The sequence below is a fragment of the Onychomys torridus genome, chromosome 9 (assembly GCF_903995425.1).
Source record: "Onychomys torridus chromosome 9, mOncTor1.1, whole genome shotgun sequence".
In the NCBI taxonomy this organism is placed as follows: domain Eukaryota; kingdom Metazoa; phylum Chordata; class Mammalia; order Rodentia; family Cricetidae; genus Onychomys; species Onychomys torridus.
The window spans coordinates 76,939,917-76,952,787 of NC_050451.1; positions in this window are offsets into that span (position 1 = coordinate 76,939,917).

Below are 12,871 nucleotides of genomic sequence, written 5' to 3' on the forward strand. Positions count from 1 at the left end.
GCATAAAATATTGCAAATAATAGGACTTTCTTAAAAGATCGTAACAGTGTAAAATTACATTTTACTTAAAATAATAAAATTACTTTGAGAAAAAAAAAATGAACCTCCAAAGATGACACTGACTTTAAATTTGTTTTGTGTTTGCTGTCTATTTGCCATGGAGCCCATCCTTAAGAATGGTTTGCTTCCTCAGTGATAACTCATAGGAGAAAACTAACTTTTTTATCTACAAGTGGTTATCAATCGGAGATAGTGTCTAGGTTAGGGATGGGGTAATATATCCATTTCTTTCATATTTAAGACCCCATTTGGTTCAGACCCATGGAGGCCCTATTTTGCTGTAAGTTCATATATGCGACAATGTTGAGTCTAGAAGACCTTGATTCTTTTGTGTCCCTCATCCTCTCTATATATCTTGCACTCTTTCTTATTCATCTTCTACAGAGTTCCCTGAGACTTGAAGGGAAGGATTTGATTGACTCATTCTATTTAAGGTTGAGTCTTCCAAGGCCTGTCACACTCTGCATGTTGTCTGTATGTGAGTCTCTGTATTCTCTTTTGTTGTAGGAGAAAACTTCTATGATGATAGATGACCCAAGACATGTATCAGTGAGTATTGAAAAGATGTCATTACAAGTCATTTTATTGCTTCCTTCCTTTGGAAGAATAGTAATATTTGGTTTTACCCTCGGTCCGTGGCCTATCTACTCTGAGGTTTTTGTCGGTGTCAGATATGGAATCTTGTGGTATGGCCTTAATTCAGATATTGGTTGGTTATGCCTACAACATTTGTTCCACTATTATACCAGCATATTTTATAGGTAGATCAATACTGTAGATCAAAGGATTTGTAGCTGGTTTGGTTTTTACCTTTCTCCTGTGGAAGCATGCTGAGTACCTTCCAGAATCAGTAACATGAACATTAGTCCATAGTGGTAAGTCTCTAGGCAGGCACCAGCTTGACTTCTCAACTTCTTGGTGTTCAATCAATTGTGTGAGTGTTGTCTTCAACAATAGGGCATTATAGTCAGTTTATGGAGAGCAACCATAGCCTAGGAAATTTGGTGGTTTCCATGGAAGATCCTTGTCAAACAACTTGATTTTTCATAACCCACTCTCTTTACGAGAAGCTATGATGACCAGAGAAGCTTCAGATGGTGACTGAGAGACTGTAGGCATATAGCCTGAAGAAGGATGCCTCAATGTTTCAGAGGAACTTTGGGTGACTATACAGGCAGCCAGCTGCCTCTGTAATTCTATATTTTTGGAAGTTGTGGACAATGCTTTTTCCTGAATACGTAGGTAATATTATATCCTTCTGAGGTCTTTGATGTAGATGAAGACTAGATAGTTATATTTTCCTTGGTTATGATAAAAGATAAGTTAGATATGAAACCTTAAGCTCATAAATATAGGATTGGTGATAGAATATTTTCTCTAATTTTGCCAAATACAAATAGACTAGATATTGTAACTGTAATTGTTACTTGATAACAATTCCACTATAAGTAATTTTACTGTGTTAAAGTTAAAATCCTCTTTTTTGATTAGACAGAAAAGGGTAAGTGCTGTGGGTAATGCTTTCTTATACTGGTTTAGCAAAATGCTGATTGGCCAGTAGCCAGGCAGGAAGTATAGATGGGGCTTGCAGATGAGGAGAATTCTGGGAAGAGGAAGGGCAGAGTCAGGAGTCTCTAGCCAGACACAGAGGAAGCAAGATGACAAGACAGAACTGAGAAAAGGTACCAAGCTACATAGCTAAACATAGGTAAGAATTATGGGTTAATTTAAGTGTAAAAACTAGTCAGTAATAAGCCTGAGCTAATAACTGAGCAGTTATTAATAATATTAAGCCTCTGTGTTATTATTTTTTAAAAGGCTACAGGAATATGGGTGAGAGATTTGTCCCAACCATGGGTCAGGTGGGACACAGGAAAATTTCTGACTACAGTTGGAGTTCTGTCTCCCTCATTACTGGACAATTTTATATAGCCCAATTCCATATATGTACATATTTTAGGAAGTTTTACTGTATTAGAATTCCATATAAACCTTCAAATAGCCCATAGTTTTTGTGTCCTTCCCCATATTCCCCCCATTTCTGCCTCTTCATGCTCTCTCCCCATTTGATCCCCAAGTTCCAGTATGCTGACAGCCCTTATCCATCCACAATGACTCTATTTGACTTTCATCTTACTACAGAGACAATTGCTCGACTATGTTGATTGTTGTTCTTCTTATTCATAAAGCCAGAAATTGAAAATAGTGTAGATGTCAGTCAATGGATGAACAGACAAAGAAAATGTGGAACACTTACATGTGAAATATTACTCAGCTGTTAAAAAATGAAACCATGAAATTCACAGGTAAATACACGGAGCTAGAAAAATTCAATCTGAGTGAGGTAACCAAAACTCAGAAAGATAAATTTGGTATGTTTTGACTAATATGTTAATGACAGCTTTTAAGTCCTTGATAAGTAAAATACAATCCTTTATGTTTAGAGTAGGGAACTAGAAGAGAAGGTTAGAGCTCCCTGGAAAGTTTTTACATTTATTCCTCTACTTCTGCTGGGTAGCAATTTTAAATAAATGTATAAATAAGGACAAGTTCCTCTTGATGCTGATGCAACAACCACATCTAGACTCTAATATCCTTCCTTTTTTCTCTAAGCCACCTATCCTTCCATACTACAAAATAAATTTCAACACTCAGGAGACCCAAGAACCTAAATAAGTTTGTTTACTGGCATATGATGGTTGACTAGTCATTAAGAAAGAGATGGAGTGTGAGTAGATCTTAGTTCATTGCTGGCAGATTCTTGACCCTGTCAATGACAGATTTTAGAGATGATAAGCCAAAACTAAAATTAGTGAGGAAAACAGAGAGAATGAGGAAACACACACCCTTCAAAGGAAGTGCAAGCTTCTGGAGAAAAAAAAAATGACACTATGCAGTACTACATTTTGCTGGTTTTAATAAATAATATTGGACATTTTAGCAGGATATATACCTGTATATATTGTGGGATGACTCATCCCTAACAGGCTTGTGGACCAGCCGGCCCTAAAAAGTGAAAAAGATACTTTTGGAGAACCAACCTGGGTCTGCCTAATGGCCTTAGCAACAGCAGCTGAAACATGATTTGGAGATGACCTGGACCAAAGAGATGTCACACCAGAAGATGCATGGACCTTCCCCCATGGTTGGGGGGAGGGTATATAAAGCTTGCCTCTTCCTGAATAAACTGAGCTTGTTTTTTCGACATGCTTCCAGTGTCTATGTGGTTTGAATGACATTTAGACATTTTGTACTTATTAGTCATGATTAGCACAGAATAATGTTTTGCTTTATAGGCAATTTTACCTGCTCCTTGAGGTTTTGTAAGTCATTATTTCCTTCCCGCTCTTTGACTTTCCAAACTTCTTATGTTGATTCCAGCATCACTTAAAATTTTAAATCCCCAATCTGATAATCAGAGCATATTAGTTCACTCTTGAGCTCCTATAAAATAAACAATGAAAATTGAAAATACTCAGAAAGGTCAACGTTACTGGCCTGTACTCCATATATTCTGAAGTTTTATCTAGAAGAATTACAAGTTCAAACTCTACCTGGGTAATAAAGCCAGTTCAAGTTCAGTCAGATCAGTTTAGTCAGATTCCATGTCAATGTGAAAAAGGTTTAAAAAAGATTATTTAAAGAGTACATATTTTGTGCTCTCTTTAATCATTTGGCACTACTATTTTGGCTTTATGTATCTATCTATCTATCTATTGTCTATCTATCTATCTATCTATCTATCTATCTATCTATCTATCATCTATCATCTTCTTTCTATCTATCTACTTATATATTTAATAATATAATCTGCTGAATCCATTTAGCCTTGCATATACATATGCATAACACAGACACAGACACACACACACACACACACATAGCTTTATCATTTGATGCAGGATAATCAATTGAGGGGCTTAACCCTTGAAGAGACTGACTCTCCCTGTCAGCAGCCATCAGTTGCCAGGATCTCTTTGGACATGTCAACTGAGATTATCATTTATTGTTCAGCAATTGCAGTTTGGTTGCACTACCATGCCTGTATTAAACTAATAAGAAATTATGAAGGATTACTTGCTATTTATTGAAAATTATGTTTATATTTGATAACTCAAATTAAAAATGTAAAATACTAAATGGCTCTACAAACAAAAAATATACTTGATGTAATATTTTATATGTTTAGCATAATAAATTGTTTTGAATGAGCAATAATGAATATTCAATTAGAAGAATAAAACATTATTTTTGTTTGTTTATGTGAGCTGAATATCAACTTTAAGAATGATTAATTCAAGATACATATTGTACTTACTGCAGAAAGACTGAGAATTCATTAGTCTTCATTTATATTCAAGTTTACCAAACTAGAAACTGTATACATTTTAATAACTGATGAATAGAAATGGTCAATTCTATTTTCCGGAGCACTGTACTTGGAAGTTAAGAAAATTCATTGATATGATACAAAATCCCAAAGCATATGTTAGGAAGAAATCATCTTAACCTTTCTGAGGAAATTATAATACACTGCCCATGGTCAATTAAATTTGATAGATATGTATTGGCTGGCTCCATGTACCACGGATCTCAGAGGGTTTGTAGGTATTCATGCACAAATTCTATTTCCTCCATTTATTAGATGTACAACCTTGAGTATGACTTTTTACTGAGATGAAGTGTCTCAATTTGCTCACCCACAACAGTGTTTACCTACTGAGAAAATTAAATAGTTCTAGGCCATGAATATGGGGGGATATCTAGTATGATAGCTTTTACAGAGCAAGTATTAAAAAATAGCCACTTTCCTTGTTAGTCTCATGTTTCCAAGGTATTTAACATTATTTTCTTCAGCATAGCTTTAGTTGAACAAGGACATTACCTGGACAATGACACTGTTCTCTGGCATTGTGGTTTACATGCTTTTCCATGTAAATGCAACATGACAGACATAGTACAAAAAGAATGCTGGGCAGAGAGGTCAGACCCAGGAAGATGCAGAGAATGATATGAATTCTGAAGATGATATCAATGTTGTTTTTTCAATAAACTAATAAAATTTATTGTGACCTTAGGTCCTCTTTGATTTCCTTATATAACGAGAATAAAGCTGGACTTATGTGAAATCAGTGCCCGACATCTGCTGGTGGCAATAGCATGCAGGCTGCCATTTGAGATCTAGCTCCTTCTGTATTTTACATACATAAATTTACCCTTATTGACAAGTGTCTGAATGAGTTTCTGCTGAGGCTCCACCTCTTAACCCTTCCTCAATGAGCACTGATACTTAACTCTTTGAAATTCATGGTACTCAGATATCCTCTAGCATCCACTAAAGCAGAGATTCTCACCAATGGGTAACAAATTCATCTGAGGTCACTTATCAGATATTTATATTATGATTCATAACACTAGGATATTTTAATTATGAAGTAGTAATGAGACAATTTGATGGTGGGAGGTCACTACAACATGAAGGACTGTATTAAAGGGTCACAGCATTAGGAGGCTTGAAAATCTCTGCTGTAAAGTATCTTATCTAATATAGTTAATTATAGACAATGATAATATGATAATTCCAAGAGCCAGACAGTCTGACAGAAGAAAGGAAAAGGCTCCTTTGAGTCAGGGCTTCACTCTGCCATTCTACTTTATATCCCAAGAAAATCCAGTATGATATATTTTGAGTTAAAAATATATCTGTTACTCTGTTGGCTGTAACCTCAGAAAGCTTTTTCTTTGACAATAGAATATTAGAATTCTCAACTTTAAAGTGTTTTCAAAATATATTTTAATATTTCTAAATATTTAATCCACATTATTAGAGTTGGGCTTTAGGTTTTTTTAATCAAATCACACAATAACACATAACCAAAAATAATTTGAAAAATATAATAACGGTAGTGTGAAAACCACAGCTGATTATAATGCACATATCGACGATCCCAAGGTGCCCAGACTCAGTACATACATATGTATCAGAGTTCCTACATCTATGTCTGAGGAAACATCATGGAGTAGGGGACAGAAAGATTGTAAGATCCAGAATGTAAGGGAGAGGGCCGTGACACTGTCTGTCATAGAAATGACTGATAAACAAGACCAAAACATTCGCGATATCAATGGACTTGTAATGTGGAAGGGGTAAAATTCCATAGGATTCTACCCCTACACAAAGAATTAGAGGCAACTGTTGACTGCCAGGAGGAGAATTAGCCTCTTTCATAAAGGAGCAACTTATTGACTGTCCACTGTAGAGCAGATGGTCTTTAACAATGTACACAAAAGTAAAAGAAACTGACACAATAACTCTCTATATACAAATACATATATACAAACATATAGGAACACACACACGCACACACACACACACACACGCACACACACACACACATATATATATATGCAAATGTATACACACAAAAGTAACAAATATAATCAAAGAAAGGAGTCTATCATATCATAACATAAAAACATACCAAATATAACTAACATAAAGCAAAAAGGGCTTCTACAATTTAGAAAGATTAAAATGAATGGATATTAATTTGAAAATTAGATGTTAAAATAAATAAATACCCTGTGTTACGCAAAAGCAAATTGTGGCTATTATTCAATAGGTTCAAATAGAATACTTTCATTATTAGATAATTTTAAAAATATATTTCAACTGGGTTTACATATATTTCAACAAAACTACATATTTTAATATATAACAAAGTAAGTGTTCATTATTAGTATGACGATTTACATAGAAAAATATTATAAAACTTCACAAGTAACAATTGTTTAAAATTTTACTAGAAGTTCAAATATCTCCTTTGATTGTTACCTGAGAACTTATTTCTTTCATTTCTAATATCTGATGCAACAGAAAATTACATTGACTTTGTGTAAATGCTCCTACATTTTGGTTGCTTATCACTCTCATCTGGATACAGCATTCTTCATAGCAAGGTATGTAGTCTCTGTACATGTCACAGGAACTTGGACATAATTAACTCAGGAGTTTTTTTCAATAAATAAGTAATTAAAGAGAAGGTTATTTAGAGACTAGTCCTACTAAATAAAATCTGACTTGACTATGTCTCTAAAGTGAACAAAAATTCAAGATATGAATTACCCTATTTTGTTGATACTCCTGGTCCGAATAATTTTCAAACATACCTGTTTTAGTGTTTGTTTCATTTTAACTTTAAGTTAGACACCAGATGTTCAAGATCATTTAACCTTTCTAAGAATCTCAATTCTATCAGATCTCTGCAGATTATGCGCTCTTAACCAATAACTTGACATAAGTGAGAAAGGAGAATGCATCTTGGCTCCTAGACCTCCAACAGATATGGATAACTGTTTAAAATAGAGCAGGGAGGGTGCATACTAATGCAGAAGGTTGAGGAGTTACAAGTGAAAGGTTTCAGTTATTAATTGAAAGAGTTTACTAATTTAAAACGACAATGAGTCTCCATCCACGCTACCTATCTGCTCTTCTATAATTCTGCAGAAGTGTGTCTTGAATTACAATTAGCATTTGCTATGATGTAGTGCAGAGAAGTAGTGGTGACATGCATTCATCATTTTCAATTTGCAGTTTCTCATTGAGTCATTCATTGCAAATATTACTTTGGACTCCTTTTCAACTCTTAATATGTATTAAGCTTCTTATATAGTGTAAATGGGTATTATTTCAAGAGACTGACAAGGAAAATTTTCTTACCTCTGGATTTCTCATTAAGTTCATATTGCTCTTGAAAATTTGTGCCATATACAGTATCTTCCATCTTTTCATTCACAGTTCCATAGACCAGAAACCTAAACAGATAGTATGGCTATATTTACCTATAGGTGCAGAAGAGTATGTGCTTGCCTGCACTATTGCTACCTGTGCGGGAACTTGCATCTAAGGCCGATCAGGGTTAGAGAGGAAATCCATGGTGTTAGTGAAGTTAAGACCTTTTCTATCTGAGGGAATAAGGAAAAGAGACAATCATACTTTCTTATGATCATTTCTTTCTTTCTTCATCAGTCTCTTCTGATGTACTCATGGCTGGATTCAGATGTGTGCCTCCACAGCTATACAAAATCTTATTTATCAATTGTTACATAAAGTATTTCCTCATTCAAAGTCCCAAACCTTAATCTACTCTGTTGAAGGGGAGCATCCCATGCCTCCCTGAGTCTAGTCTTTCATTAAGTATTATGTGCAATACACAAATAATACAAGAACCTTAGGTGTGCCTGAGGTGACTTGTGACTAAGATCATGGGATGGCGGCAAAGCCTCCTCAGCTAAACAATCATTGTTCTCTAAAAATACTTTTCAGTGTTAAAGTACTTCTAAGAACGGTCTGTTTCTTCTAATCTCTATCACATATAGTGATTTGCTAAATTTCTTTAGGGTACAGATGATATGTTTTTCATCTTCCTATGTGATTAAAAATAAAGAAATTATATCTTATTATATATATATATATATATATATATATATGTGTGTGTGTGTGTGTGTGTGTGTGTGTGTGTGTGTGTGTGTGTGTGTGTAAGTTATTCCAGATAAGCAGAGAATAAGCAGACAGCATCCTTTCACAGACAATTCCCTTGCTGGCAGGAGGTGTACTGTGCTACCAAGAAAGAATTCTACTGTCTATCTTGAAAGTCAGTATTAAAAGGAATCCTAAGAGAATCACAAATGTGTCTATAATTTAGATCCTCAGGATGTATACCCATCTATCACTAGTTTCTTATATCAAGGAAAATTAATGCAGAAATGGGTACAAGGAGACCAAGGCCTGTATCTGTATCTTTTAAGCATTAAGAGAATTGAGGCCAGACTGGCTTCCAGAGAATTCTATTGTTCCTCTTTAATCATTAAGCTGAGCTATTATCTAAAGCAGCTTCTAAGATGGAATTCAATGGTCTTGGCTGAAAACATACTTCTGTATATACTTTTATTCATCAAGGTTCTGTAAAAGCTAACATTATTATCAATTAGAAAGTACAGCTAGGGAGGGGGTCATCTTCATAATAATTTGCAGGTAAAATTACCATATAGAATGTGATGTTTCCAATGAGATAAACACATTACCTTACAGGCAATGAGGAATTTCCCCACACCCAATTTAACCATGCCAGGTATCAGAGAAAGATAGCAACAGCAAGTATCCAAGATTGCAGCAGAAGCAAAAGACATTCTAGGAGCCTCAGTCTCAGGGGCCTTGCTTAGCCATCTACCAGGGGATAGCCTCCTTGTGGGACTACACCTTGAAACTCAATCATCACTTCCCTTCAACCCCTAACATAGGTTTTGACACTGCACTTTACATCTTCTAAAACTGCCTAAGTTTCATGACTTTTGGTCCCTTCTTACTATAATTCCAACACCCTTACACACATAAGACAGTTTCTAAACATAGGGATACTTATGATTAAATTGAGACCACCTGGGATGAGCCAGGACAAGATGCTTAATGTCTTCCTATGAGCAAGATCCTATAATTATTTACAGTTCTGGAGCTGGCAACAATGGCCTTTTTTTTTAAATTGACAATGTAGTCTTCTATAATACATAAATGGTATAATGGAACATGATCTTTTTCATGAACATATATGTTTTCTGATGATAGGATTACAGAAATGCCAAGATAGATGTAATAATGCATTTAACATGCGGTTAAATGATAAACATGTTTTCCAGTGAAATATCTCTTCCATGTGCTTAACTAATGCACAAAGTTCAAGAAACAGTTTGGGGGAGCTAAAATATGACTGTGAGAATTTATGCCCATTACAGTTGATTTTACATCTTCTTATTGTGATTGGAAACAACTTGTTTCTGATGCTCTTCAGGCCTCTAGATAGGAATTAGATCAAATTACTCCAAAATACTTACTTCTCAATTGAGATAAAACTTATATTTATAAATCATATAATAAAATATTTCTAAGATCCTTATTTTCTGCTGAATATCTGGTGAAACAATTAGCCTATATACTATCTTTTTATGCTTTTGCTTGCTATTCTGAGTAGGTGTGTAAGATTTATGTCAAGCTGACACATATTGAAGACATTGAGAATAGGGAACTTCAACTGAGAAGATGCTCCCATTACAATTTCAATAATAGAAATCATAACTAATAAAACAAGCAAAATTTATTCAGTTATTTAAAGTTCTATGAATTTCTTGAAAAATATAGTGATAATGTCTTCAGTTTGTTAATATCAGTGTTGGGATTTTCTTAAGATTTAAAACTCAAACTTATGAGTAAAATCTGGAAATGTTTGCAGCATGATGTCAAATCCTGTTATTTTTATATGTTTTGTATTATTTAGCAGATTTCTATTTTGAAGGGGATGTCATAGAGCATGTTATATTATGTTCCTGTGCTAACTAAATTATATGTCCTAGACCATGTCCTATTATATATATATGTGTGTGTGTGTGTGTGTGTGTGTGTGTGTGTGTGTGTGTGTGTGTTAGCTGGATTGTTCATTATCACTTATATATGAAATTATAGATTCAGTTCTTCAGACCTGTTTTTCTTTCTTTCTTTTTTTATTTTCCAAGACAGGGTTTCTCTGTGTAGCTTTGCACCTTTTCCTGGAACTCACTTGATAGCCCAGGCTGGCCTCGAACTCACAGAGATCTGCCTTGTTCTGCCTCCCGAGTAATGGGATTAAAGGCGTGCACCACCACTGCCTGGCAAGACCTGTTTTTCAAAGTGTAAAAGAAATGATTAGTATTTTTAGAAATGTATAAAAATAATTATTCATCTTTGCTAAATTATTTATTAAGCTTATCATTCCAAAATGTAATATTTCCTTGAATGACAATCAAAAATGTTCTCAGTGATTAACCTTCTGAATTTAATGCAGATATTTTAATTTGTGGCTTAGAATGTAAACAAAGATAACTAGCAGAATATTTCTAAGTTAATTACATCATTAAGTTCAATTGCTTTTTGACTAAAAATATTTTCATAATTTTCCTTGAAAAAAAAAGAGTACTCATAATCTGAAAATCAATTTTATCAAATTCCCATCAAACTTAACACATCCTAAATACTAGACTACTATTTAGGATATGTTCGTTTTCGTGCCTTTGATATATATAAACTATTACAATTTGCATTTCTTATATTGAAATCAATAAAAGAAAAGGTAAATGAGGTCAAACAAAATCAAAAGACATTCAACTGCGATCTTTTTGTTCAGACAATACAAAATTAATGTTCCCTCTACATTTTATAATCAAAGTGTAATATTCTCTTCTGCAGTGCAATTTATTAGCAAAATAGCAGGCAACATAGGGATAAAAATTAATCCTTAACTACTTGCTGAGTAATGAGTGAAAATTTACATTTTACAAAAGCATCGAGTGCTCACCTTACTAGAGAAATGTGTCAATTGTTTCCCAAGTTAAATAATGCTTAAAGAACATGATTTCTATTTAAAAATTGTATTTGTTTTTTGAGAATTCTTTGCAAAGTGTTTTGATCATATCAACTTCTCTCACATGTCTTTCCAGATACACCACCACTTCCCTAAACACCTGTCTATTTGTGTACCCAAATAAAGTGGAATTTTGTAGCCTTCTACTAGAGCATGGTTTAATTACCAGGTTCTACTCTTAGATAAAATGTGTTTCTCTTTCTCAACAGCTTACATTTGCCAATATCTTCTCTGATAAGTATGGAACTTCATGTCCAACTTGCCTGTCCATTATGGGATTTGGTCTGCTTAGGGATTGCTCATGTATTACACATGCTGTTACAATTATGTAAGCTTATATGAGAAACTTCTCTTTTATTTCCAGAAGATATTCTTTCTTTGTAGTTATCTAACATCTCTGCTTCTTATACTTTTCCACCCCAATTTTGTAATAATACTTGAGTTTTGGGAAGAGGCAGTCTGATATATATGGTCCTTTTAGGGCTGAACCTCCAACGGGCCCTAATCTTAGTCTCTGTATTTTACTCAGTGATGATTATCTCTGTTAATCCTGTTAATGCAAACAGATGTGTTTCTGGTGGAGCTTGAGAGGCTTATTGATTCATGATTATAATGATATGTCACCAAGAGTCAACATAAGAGTATGTTCACACAAGGATAGCAGATTTATCCCTAAGGACCAGGAACTGTCTAATTACAGCTCTTCCCATAATAATGGCACCAGATATGGGTTTCATCTTACAGTATGAGATTTAAGTCCAATGAGAAAGTGATTGGCTAATCAATTATCCTTGTGCAACTATTGCACTAGTTGGTAAGTCTTTTGGATATTTTTATGTCAACTTGACACAAGCTAAAGTCATGTGAGAGGAGATAACCTCAATTTAAAAAAATACCTCCATTAGATTAGGCTGTAGATAAGCCTGTAGGGCATGTTTTAGTTAGTGACTGATATGGCAAGGAACCAGCACATGCTGGGTGGTACCATCCTGGGCTCGTGGTCCTGGTTTTTTAAGAAAGCAAGCTAAGAAAGCCATGAGGTACAAGCCAGGAAAAAGAACACCTCTGTGGCCTCTACATCAGCTTCTGCCTTCATGTTTATTCCCTGCTTGAGTCCCTGTCCTCACTTCCTTTCTTCATTAACTGTAATGTGAAGTATAAGCCAAATAATCTCCTTTATCCACAAGTTGCTTTGGTCATGGGTTTCTCCATGGGATCAGTAACCTTGACTAACACAAGTTGGTACCAGGAGTTGGGTAGTGATATGAGAAGTCTGATCACGTGTGTTGGAGAGGATTGTGGACAGACTTTGGAACTTTAGACTAGAAAAGCCATTGAGTTTGGAAGCTCAGTGGGCTTTTATG